The 11,496-nt window shown below is 45.5% G+C and overlaps 1 pseudogene; it reads left to right on the forward strand.

The window, feature by feature from the left end:
- Nucleotides 1-9,522: 9,522 nt before the first annotated feature.
- On the forward strand, nt 9,523-9,641 carry LOC147343328 (5S ribosomal RNA; annotated as a pseudogene).
- The last annotated feature ends 1,855 nt before the right edge of the window (nt 9,642-11,496 follow it).

Below are 11,496 nucleotides of genomic sequence, written 5' to 3' on the forward strand. Positions count from 1 at the left end.
GAGCTCCATGCTTATTGCCTGCTGATTGCGTGGTTCGTGTCTGCTCAGCTCTGAGTATTGCCTCCTGAGGTCCCTGTTTGGGCGCCACCGGCCGGGGACCAGCCCCAGCTGATCCAGGGTATTCGAAGGAGAGATAGCCTAGGCGACTATTTATATGCTAATCAGAGATGTCAAGAATAATAGTATGAGGAGAGCTCAGTAGGAAAATTCGGTGGAGAAAAGAGACTGAGTAGCTTGGTTTACGCGGGAGACCAATCAACCTTCAGGACAAGAAGTTTGCACCACTTCCGGAGGCCGCAGGCGCCCTCTCGAATAGCGCAAGGTGCCTCACCCTAGACACCTTCTCGTGTGGGTCTTAGCAGCCCAGGCATAATTAGTAAGCGTGGTGGGTTCTGGGCTCCAGATGGAGACTCAGCTGGAAGTTAAAGGGAAGAATGACAAGGAACTTTATGAATTGGAGCTGTAAGTTAACTCTTTGACAGAGAGAGCGAGATGGTGGTGGGGGACAGCCCCCAGTGAAATCAGAGGTGAGAGCACAAAGCAATACAGTAGGCAGACTCTGGATTTTTTGTGGGGGAGATGCTCGACAATATCCGGGTGGACTCCTGAGGCTCGATCCCGCATTTGCGTATGCCTAGCCTCCTTCCTCATGACCTTTGTCCAGAGTGGAATGCCTCCCCGGCTCCCGGCACATGATCAGTGCATGCTCCGTCACGATATCAGTGCATGAGCAGCCACGTGATCAGTGACTGCACAGTCACGTGATCAGCGCCTCTCAGTCGCGTGATCACCGTATGATAAACACGTGATCAGTGAACGACCAGCCACGTGATCACTGCATGCGCAGTCAGGTGGTCAGTTCCTGATCAGCCACGTGATCAGTGCGTGCACAGTCCCATGCTCAGCGCCTGTCAGTCACTGATCACTGCCTGATAAACACGTGATCAGTGCCCGATCAGCCACGTCATCAGTGCATGCGCAGTCACGTGCTCAGTGCATGATAGCCACGTGATCAGTGCGTGCACAGTCCCATGATCAGCGCCTGTCAGTCACTGATCACTGCCTGATAAACACATGATCAGTGCATGATGAGCCACGTGATCAGTGCCTGATCAGCCACGTCATCAGTGCATGCTCAGTCACGTGATCAGTGCATGATAGCCACGTGATCAGTGCGTGCACAGTCCCATGATCAGAGCCTGTCAGTCACTGATCACTGCCTGATAAACACTTGATCAGTGCATGATGAACCATGTGATCAGTGCCTGATCAGCCACGTCATCAGTGCATGCGCAGTCACGTGATCGGTGCATGATAGCCACATGATCAGTGCATGCTAGGTCACGTGATCTGGACTTGATCAGCCACGTAAGCAGTGCCTGCAGAGTCACGTGATCAGGGCCTGCTGAGCTGCGTGATTCCTGCCGGCTCATCTGCATGACAATTGCCAGCTGAGCTGCGTGATTCCTGCTGGCTCATCTGCTTGACAATTGCCAGCTGAGCTGCGTGATTCCTGCCTGGTCACCTGCTTGATTATTGCCAGTTGAGCAGCATGATTCGTCACTGCTGAGCTCCATGCTTATTGCCTGCTGATTTCGTGGTTCTTGTCTGCTCAGCTCTTTGAGTATTGCCTCCTGAGGTCCCTGTTCGGGCGCCACCTGCCGGGGACCAGCCCCAGCTGATCCAGGGTATTCGAAGGAGAGATGGCCTAGGCGACTATTTATATGCTAATCAGAGATGTCAAGAATAATAGTATGAGGAGAGCTCAGTAGGAAAATTCGGTGGAGAAAAGAGACTGAGTAGCTTGGTTTACGCGGGAGACCAATCAACCTTCAGGACAAGAAGTTTGCACCACTTACGTAGGCGCAGGCGCCCTCTCGAATAGCGGAAGGTGCCTCACCCTAGACACCTTCTCGAGTGGGTCTTAGCAGCGCAGGCATAATTAGTAAGCGTGGTGGGTTCTGGGCTCCAGATGGAGACTCAGCTGGAAGTTAAAGGGAAGAATGACAAGGAACTTTATGAATTGGAGCTGTAAGTTAACTCTTGGACAGAGAGAGCGAGATGGTGGTGGGGGACAGCCCCCAGTGAAATCAGAGGTGAGGGCACAAAGTAATACAGTAGGCAGACTCTGGTTTTTTTGGGGGGGAGATGCTCGAGAATATCCGGGTGGATTCCTGAGGCTCGATCCCGAATTTACGTATGCCGTGCCTCCTTCCTCTTGACCTTTGTCCAGAGTGGAATGCCTCCCCGGCTCCCGGCACGTGATCAGTGCGTGCACAGTCCCATGCTCAGCGCCTGTCAGTCACTGATCACTGCCTGATAAACAGGTGATCAGTGCCCGATCAGCCACGTCATCAGTGCATGCGCAGTCACGTGATCAGTGCATGATAGCCACGTGATCAGTGCGTGCACAGTCCCATGATCAGAGCCTGTCAGTCACTGATCACTGCCTGATAAACACGTGATCAGTGCATGATGAGCCATGTGATCAGTGCCTGATCAGCCACGTCATCAGTGCATGCGCAGCTATGTGATCAGTGCATGATGAGCCACGTGATCAGTGCCCGATCAGCCACGTCATCAGTGCATGCACAGTCACGTGATCAGTGCATGATAGCCACGTGATCAGTGCGTGCACAGTCCCATGATCAGAGCCTGTCAGTCACTTATCACTGCCTGATAAACACGTGATCAGTGCATGATGAGCCATGTGATCAGTGCCTGATCAGCCACGTCATCAGTGCATGCGCCGTTATGTGATCAGTGCATGATAGCCACGTGATCAGTGCGTGCACAGTCCCATGATCAGAGCCTGTCAGTCACTGATCACTGCCTGATAAACACGTGATCAGTGCATGATGAGCCATGTGATCAGTGCCTGATCAGCCACGTCATCAGTGCATGCGCAGTTATGTGATCAGTGCATGATAGCCACGTGATCAGTGCATGCTCAGTCATGTGATCTGGACTTGATCAGCCACGTGATCAGTGCCTGCAGAGTCACGTGATCAGGGCCTGCTGAGCTGCGTGATTCCTGCCGGCTCATCTGCATGACAATTGCCAGCTGAGCTGCGTGATTCCTGCCTGGTCACCTGCTTGATTATTGCCAGTTGAGCAGCATGATTCGTCACTGCTGAGCTCCATGCTTATTGCCTGCTGATTGCGTGGTTCGTGTCTGCTCAGCTCTTTGAGTATTGCCATGGTCCAACTCTCACATCCATACATGACTAGAGAAAAAGCCATAGCCTTGACTAGACGGACCTTTGTTGGCAAAGTAATGTCTCTGCTTTTGAATATGCTATCTAGGTTGTTCATAATTTTTCTTCCAAGCAGTAAGCGTCTTTTAATTTCATGGCTGCAGTCACCATCTGCAGTGATTTTGGAGCCCCCAAAAATAAAGTCTGATACTGTTTCCACTATTTCCCCATCTATTTCCCATGAAGTGATTGGAGCAGATGCCGTGATCTTCGTTTTCTGCGTGTCGAGCTTTAAGCCAACTTTTTCACTCTCCACTTTCACTTTCATCAAGAGGCTTTTGAGTTCCTCTTCACTTTCTGCCATAAGGGTGGTGTCATCTGCATATCTGAGGTTACTGATATTATCCCGGCAATCTTGACTCCAGCTTGTGTTTCTTCCAGTCCAGCATTTCTCATGATGTACTCTGCATAGAAATTAAATAAGCAGGGTGACAATATACAGCCTTGATGTACTCCTTTTCCTATTTGGAACCAGTCTGTTTTTCCATGTCCAGTTCTTACTGTTGCTTCCTGACCTGCATACAGATTTCTCAAGAGGCAGGTCAGGGGTTCTGGTATTCCCATCTCTTTCAGAATTTTATACAGTTTATTGTGATCCATGCAGTCAAGGACTTTGGCATAGTCAATAAAGCAGAAATAGATGTTTTTCTGGAACTCTCTTGCTTTTTCCATGATCCAGCAGATGTTGGCAATTTGATCTCTGGTTCCTCTGCCTTTTCTAAAACCAGCTTGAACATCTGGAAGTTCACGGTTCGTGTATTGCTGAAGCCTGGCTTGGAGATTTTTGAGCATTACTTTACTAGCATGTGAGATGAGTGCAATTGTGCGGTAGTTTGAGCATTCTTTGGCATTGCTTTCTTTGGGATTGGAATGAAAACTGACCTTTTCCAGTCCTGTGGCCACTGCTGAGTTTTCCAAATTTGCTGGCATATTCAGTGCAGCACTTTCACAGCATCATCTTTCAGGATTTGAAATAGCTCCTCTGGAATTCCATCACCTCCACTAGCTTTGCTCATTGTGATGCTTTCTAAGGCCCACTTGACTTCACATTCCAGGATGTCTGGCTCGAGGTCAGTGATCACACCGTCGTGATTATCTGGGTCGTGAAGATCTTTTCTGTACAGTTCTTCTGTGTATTCTTGCCACCTCTTCTTAATATCTGCTGCTTCTGTTAGGTCCATACCATTTCTGTCCTTTATCGAGCCCATCTTTGCATGAAATGTCCCCTTGGTATCTCTCATTTTCTTGAAGAGATCTCTAGTCTTTCCCATTCTGTTGTTTTCCTCTATTTCTTTGCATTGATCGCTGAGGAAGGCTTGCTTATCTCTCCTTGCTGTTCTTTGGAACTCTGCATTCAGATGCTTATATCTTTCCTTATCTCCTTTGCTTTTCACTTCTCTTCTTTTTACAGCTAAGTCATACAGTGACTCACTTAGTGGCTCAGTCACACACTTGAGAATGTAAGGAACAACACTTCTTGAAACAGGCAATATCGAAAACAATAGCAGTAATAGTAGAATCATAAGAAGTTAAGTCAAGAACTTCTATTAGGTGTAGCCCAGTGACATCTCCATGTCATCTGACTTAGTTTGCTAAATGACTATAGCTTGCTGTTGATATCCTGGTTGTAGATCCTGAGCAACTGATCTTTATTCAAAGACTGGTTATTGAGATAAGCTTTAGAAACAAACTCAGAATGTCCTTTTTAACAACTTAATTCAACCTCTTAGCAATGTAACATAACCACAATGAACTATGTAAGGAGTGAGTCTTAGTAAATACAGACCTTAATTAAAAAAACTGGAACTTAATATTCAGTGAAACATAATAGATGCCATAGGCCTGACATCAGTTAGGTGGATTTTTCTTTTAGAGCTCCCCAGTATACGTTGAGATTTCTGTATATGTCGGGAGACAGTCTTTTTATTTACCTGATAAGGCTGTTCAGAACCCAAGTGTCTCCAGTTTCTGGAGGGATGAGGCAGAGAGAAAAAAGGTATAATTTCACCCATAGGAGTAAATCACTAGATTGTTTTAAACGATCAGTAACTCGAGGAGAAGTGCTTCTTTATGTCTGAAAACACAGAGTAAAAGTCAACAATATGTCAGACAAAAAGTCGTGAAAATTGTGGTCATATTTAGCGGTCTACTCCATCCCATGCAATTGATCCCTTTGTTCTGCTGTCCTTGCCCAATGACCAAGGACATCAGTGAAAGCAATAGTCTCGAAGAGACTCATGAAGTTTTTGTGAACGTCTGTATGACCTGTCCAGCAAAGTGGGTGCCCTGATCACTGGAGATTGTGGAAAGCACCTTTTAACCATTTTTTCTATTCTGAGATATTAATCCTGAAGCCAGGAAAGGCATTATCAAATAAAAATGAGGTTTGTCAGGGAGCCAGGAAAAGCCAAGTGGCCATCTTGGACCTCTCATAGCCCCAACTCTTTGGTTTATGGCCATTTATAATCCATTTTAAATTCCCTGAAGACATGTTAACTTTTGTAGAGGCAGAATGAGCTTTGTTCATATGTGCTGTAGTCTGTTCTCAAAAGCCACATTCCAAGAAAACTTTGTTCTTTTAATCAGTGAGAGAAAACCAAATTCCAGTTTGGTAACAGCTTATATTCACTGTGAAACAATAGTTATTCACTTAGTCATAGTAACAATAAGACTTCAAAGGCAGTTTAATGTCTTAACAAACTTGTAGCATGCACAAAACTCTTCTTTCACTTGCAACACACCTGGTTACACTTTCTGTATTCATCACTTCATTTGTCCATTTAGAGGACAGCCACCTGTACGTTTAGACTTACTTTGCTTTTCCTTAATAGAATGGAATTCCATTCCTTATTACTTTTTGTTGAAAACACACATCTTACTTTTCTTCAGAAACCATGACTTGTACTTTACATCATCATTCTGTAGATTGGTAAAGATAAATCACCCAAAGTTATATCATTTATAAAAGTATCTTCACAATGCCTCTGTTAATTAGATTGATAAACAAACATCAATATCATGTATCAATTCAGTAATGATTATTTCCCAGATCACACAAGTGTCAAATTCATTTACTTTAATTTTCTTGAATTTAGAATTGTTTGATTTGTAAGCACTGACTTCTCTTTAGGCCAATTAATTAGAGCTCATTGAACCACTTAGCCTTTAGCAATTTTTTCCAAGGATGGAGACATACACCGAGACACACACAAATCTGGACAGACAGAAACCTCACAGTTTTCCACCTGAAATTTAAAATGTCTCTTTGTCCCTTTTATTTTCTTGGCTTGAGTTCCAGCTCATGGCTGGAGTCCCAGATAGAGTGGGCTGTGTATCTCAAGGACATGATAAGAGTTAACTCAGGTTTTTCCCCAGGCATGTTTCTGTTTCTCAGGCAGGATCAGAGCTCCCCAAAAGAGTATTTTCACAAGTCAAACTTTTAGTAATTACATGTGCAAAAAGAACCAGTTTTGCAATTTCAAAAAGATTCCATTTTACCTAGTTTTCTCCGGAGTCTAAAGAATACACATGGCCATTCAGGGTTCAAAATGTCATTTCTCCTTCATGTAGTCATAGCTTCATAGCTAAACTTTAAACCAGAGAGTGCTCAGATGGGCTCTGATGACAGGGGTAGACTGATCGATAAGATGTCCCAGCAGGGATTCTCTCTCTGGGCAGGTGAGGTCTTCTCTTAAAGCAAAGAAACCCCATATATAAGGCATTTTTAGGCCTTGAGGATCAAAATTATCCCAGTTTTTCAAGATATTATTCAAGGGGGGTGGTTCTGGACTGTTAGGCCCCATCTGTAAGAGAGAAAAAAGCAGTGCCCAGTGCCATGGCTTTTTTCTACCAGAGGTGTCTGCCCCTGCTCTAGACGGGGTTGGAGACTGATTCTCCACCTAAGCTTCCTTCCCTGGCCAGAGCTAACCTGTCTCTTACAGGTGAAGGTGTCCTACTCCCAACCCCCCTCGTTCTACCACCCAGGCATGGTGGAGATGCACCAGGGTTAGACCTGATGGCATCCCAGATTGATGTCCAGGTCCTCACCATTAAAACCTTGGTTTGATTTCCCTTTTATTCTGGCACCACCTGGGGTGGAACAGAGTAGTTTTCCGGATGCTTGCCGAGCCAAGACCACTAGGGGAAGCACCCAACTTCTGTGTACCTGCGCACATTCCTCATAACATTATAAGTGGCAAGTCATAAAGGGATGAACAGAAAACCCAAGACATCCTCCTGAGAGTGGCCACACGAGTCTATTTAATAACAAAGGAGGCGATGGAGGGCCCGCCTGCGAGGAAAAACTAATCCTTCATATTCATGGAGTGCCAACATCATCCTTTTTATTCCTGTCCAGCAGACTGTACAAAAAGAATACCTAAGGAGTTGAGACAAGAGCCACTGGAGGGCTTCGTCTGCTCTGCTAAGAGCTAGCGTTACTAAGGGAAGAAGCCCAATGCACTTTCAATCTGCCCAAATCTGGGGTGTCCCAATCTGTGTCCTCAGGAATCTCATGCTCACCAGCAATGCCTCAATCCATATAGTCCAGAGGCATAGCCATGACAAGAACTTGCCTGTGTGTCTGTGGGATCAGGATGGTGATTTCTAGTCTGAGAGATGTCCCTGGAGCTAGAGCTCCAGCTAGCTCCCTAAAGTGCTCCTGTCTGCAGTGTCCTGTAAAACTTGGAGTGGGGGCCTTGCTAGAAAAGCACAATAACAGCATGGATTGCAAGTCCCTTGAAAGTCTACAATCTGGCACACAAGGTTAATAACTTTAATTCCCCAAGCAGATATGAAATGGTCAGAGGGACCAGGAAAAGCTGACTGGGGAAAAGAAATTCAGTCCACATGCTTCTGATTTAGTAAAGTAGCTGCTGCTGCTGCTGCTGCTAAGTTGCTTCAGTCGTGTCTGACTCTGTGAGACCCCAGAGTTGGCAGCCAACCAGGCTCCAACGCCCCTGGGGTTCTCCAAGCAAGAGTACTGTAGTGGATTGCCCTTTCCTTCTCCAATGCAGGAAAGTGAAAAGGGAAAGTGAAGTCACTCAGTCGTGTCCAACTCTTAGCGACCCCATGCACTGCAGCCTACCAGGCTCCTCCACCCATGGGATTTTCCAGGCAAGAGTACTGGAGTGGGGTGCCATTGCCTTCTCCGTAGTAAAGTAGAGACCACAGTAAAAGAGCAAAAGAATCTCAACTCTGAGTGTTCTTACCTTGTCTTGAAGATCTTGGACAAGCCCCCAAGATGATAACCTAGCAGTCAACGGTGACCGATGCCACTGGATTCATGGTGTCTAAGAAGAAGATATTACTCTGGGGCCAAAGACAGTCTCAGTCACTCAGAGCTTTGTGTATATTTTATTTAAAGTGAAGGTGACAGAAAAAGCTTCTGACACAGACATCAGAAGGGGCTCACTAATTTAAGTGGGGCCATATATACTTCTCAACTAGCCTCTGAGAATAGACAAAAAACATCTCAAGGATGTGAGCGTTTTGCCCACACCCTTTCCTATAACATACATCCAAAGCTCAAAAAGAGGAATGTCCTTGAACCTGAGATACTGCTCCCTACAATGCCTACTTGTCTTAGGCAAAAGAATGTGAAAAAGAAAGCAAGCTTGCCTCCTCCTTAAAGGGGCTTTAGGCTTGGACTCTTTATCAACCTGCTGGGAGAGGTAAGTATACAGTTAAACTCAGAAAACTCTAATGTTGTAATGGTGGTGAGTAAAGCATTTGTATAACATACCACTGATAACTCATATAAGTATATCACTTATAAATTCAGTATGAAGGTCAAAAGATAAAATATCAAAATAATGATAACTACAAAATGAAATAATGGAACCATGTTTGAAGAATTAGATGACAGTATGATACGAAGTCAACAAACAGAGAGACGCAATGAAGAGCTACAAATTATTTTTTTTTTAAGGAAACTAACAAATTCTGGATTTGAAAACTAAAATAATTGAAATGAAAAATTGATAGGTTCAACAGCACATTTGAGATGCTAGCAGAAATAATCCATAAACTTGAAGATGAATTCATAGAAATCAATGTAAAAATAAAGAGAAAAAATGTTGAGGGAAAATGATGTAAGGCATCCATTCATTACACCATCAAGTATGGAAGGAGAGAGACTCTCAGAAAGCAGGGAGAGAAAGGGGAAGGAGTAAAATTACTTGTAGACGGAATGGCTGACCAGCAGTTCAGAGCGAAACGGAGGTGCAGCGCAGGGCTCTTAGGGCGCCGGGCGGCAGCAGCCTGGGTCTAAGGCCATAGCACCCTGAACGCGCCCTATCTCATCTGATCTCGGAAGCTAAGCAGGGTCGGGCCTGGTTAGTACTTGGGTGGGAGACCACCTGGGCATACCGGGTGCTGTAGGCTCTTTGCCTTCCCTCTCCTTTAGCCCCCGCCCCACGTCCCAACTCTTGGGCTCCCGCAGCCCCAGCCCCTCTTGGGGGTGGGTGGCCAGGGCACTAACTCCCGCTGCAGACCTGGGTTGCCTCCATGCGGCCCTCGAGCCCCTCCACATTTGGCTTCCAGGAAACCAGACGACCGTCCCGCGGGTCTCCGTCTGGGGCTCCCATGGCGTGCCTCAGGCAATCCCAGGGGGCTGCACCAGCTCCAGCCCCAGCCCCAGCCCCAGCCCCACCCCACCCCACCCCCATCCTCGCCGGCGAACGCCCGAGCTCACGCGCACCCGCACACACAGATATATGTGCACAGACGGTGCATGTATCTTATTCAGTTATACTTTTGGTGGATATATGCCTGGGAGTGGGACTGCTGAATCATATGGTACTTCTAGTTTTAGTTCCTTCAGGAACCTCCATACTCTTTTCCATAGTGGCTCTACCAACTCACATTCCTACTAACGGTGGAGGCGAGCTCCCTTTTCTCCACATCCTCTCCAGCATTTGTTATCTACAGACTTTTCCATGAGGACCATTCTGACTAATGTGAAGTGGAACCTCATTGTAGTTTGGAGTTGAGTCTGTCCAATCATGAGTGATGTGGAGCAAGATGACCTTTTTAAAATGCAGATGCAATTCTATCACCTCCCTGCTCCAACTGCTCTTGTATTTTCCCATCATAGTGAAGATATGACCAAATCCCTTTATTGCTTGGTCCCCCCTTTCTTCTCTGATTTCTTTTCACTGGAATGCCCTCTGCACTCTTTTGGTTCCATCCCATAGGGCATTTTTCATTTCTTGAATGTACTAAGGTTCCCTTGTCACGTAGCCTTCCAAGATGCTATTTTACCTGCCTGAAATTCTTCCTGCATCTCAACCCTGGTTTATGTTGGTTCAACCTATGGATCTCAACTCAATTATTAGTCTGAAAAGCCTTCTCTGACACCCAGTTTTTGGTGAGGGAAGAGGCCCCTATAGAAGTTCTCAAAGTATCTGCCTGTTATTTATCATTAGATTAGTCTCAGTGAAAGAAGGAACTGTGTTTCTTCTTCTCTCAGCATTCTATTTCCAGAAACATATTGCATGCCTACTAGCTCATAGTAGGTGCTCAATATTTATTCAGTGTGTGAAAGACAGAAAAGTTCTGGGAAGCCTCAACTTTTCACTTGGCTCAGCACTTTTGATCTCTTTGTATCTTTGTCGATTCAGTTCTTTTCTTTCTTCTGTTGATGTGCACACTATATTCAAGGCACGATCTAAGGCATGAAGACATATCAATAAATATAGGTTCTTGCTTTCCAGGAACTCATACATCAGATTTCTATAATTCAGGGTTTTTTTTTTATTTAATGCTCTAGAACAATGTGAATTTTTAGTATTATCCATTTTCATTTCAAAGAAAGATCATTTTACTTACATAGCAAAGGTGGAGACCTTCCAACTTTCAGTACAATACTTATACCTTTACCATTTCAGGCAAGTCTTGTGGTTCCTTCTGGAGGTGTGTGGCTCTTCCAGAAATGTGAAGATCTTCCATAGTCCTCAGACTTTGGTGTGATTTGGAATCATCAAGAAAGTTTCCAGGTATAGGTTCCAGACCACCACCTCAAAGAGTCAGTAGCGAATGGAGTGGATTCCAGCAATATGCATTGTTAACCAGCATCACTGGTGATTCTGTTGCTACAGACTCAATGCAGTGGGCAGGGCCTGGACTGCCCACTGGGTCTGATGTGGAATGGAAAGAAGGGCTTACCCCCTCCACTGTTTCTAGCCCTGTGACTAGAAACGGTCCCCAAACAAAAATCAGACAAACAAGATTATCCCAG

Source organism: Bos grunniens, chromosome 27, assembly GCF_055505025.1.
Source record: "Bos grunniens cultivar Pamir isolate PY7600 chromosome 27, Bosgru_T2T1.0, whole genome shotgun sequence".
Taxonomy (NCBI): Eukaryota; Metazoa; Chordata; class Mammalia; order Artiodactyla; family Bovidae; genus Bos; species Bos grunniens.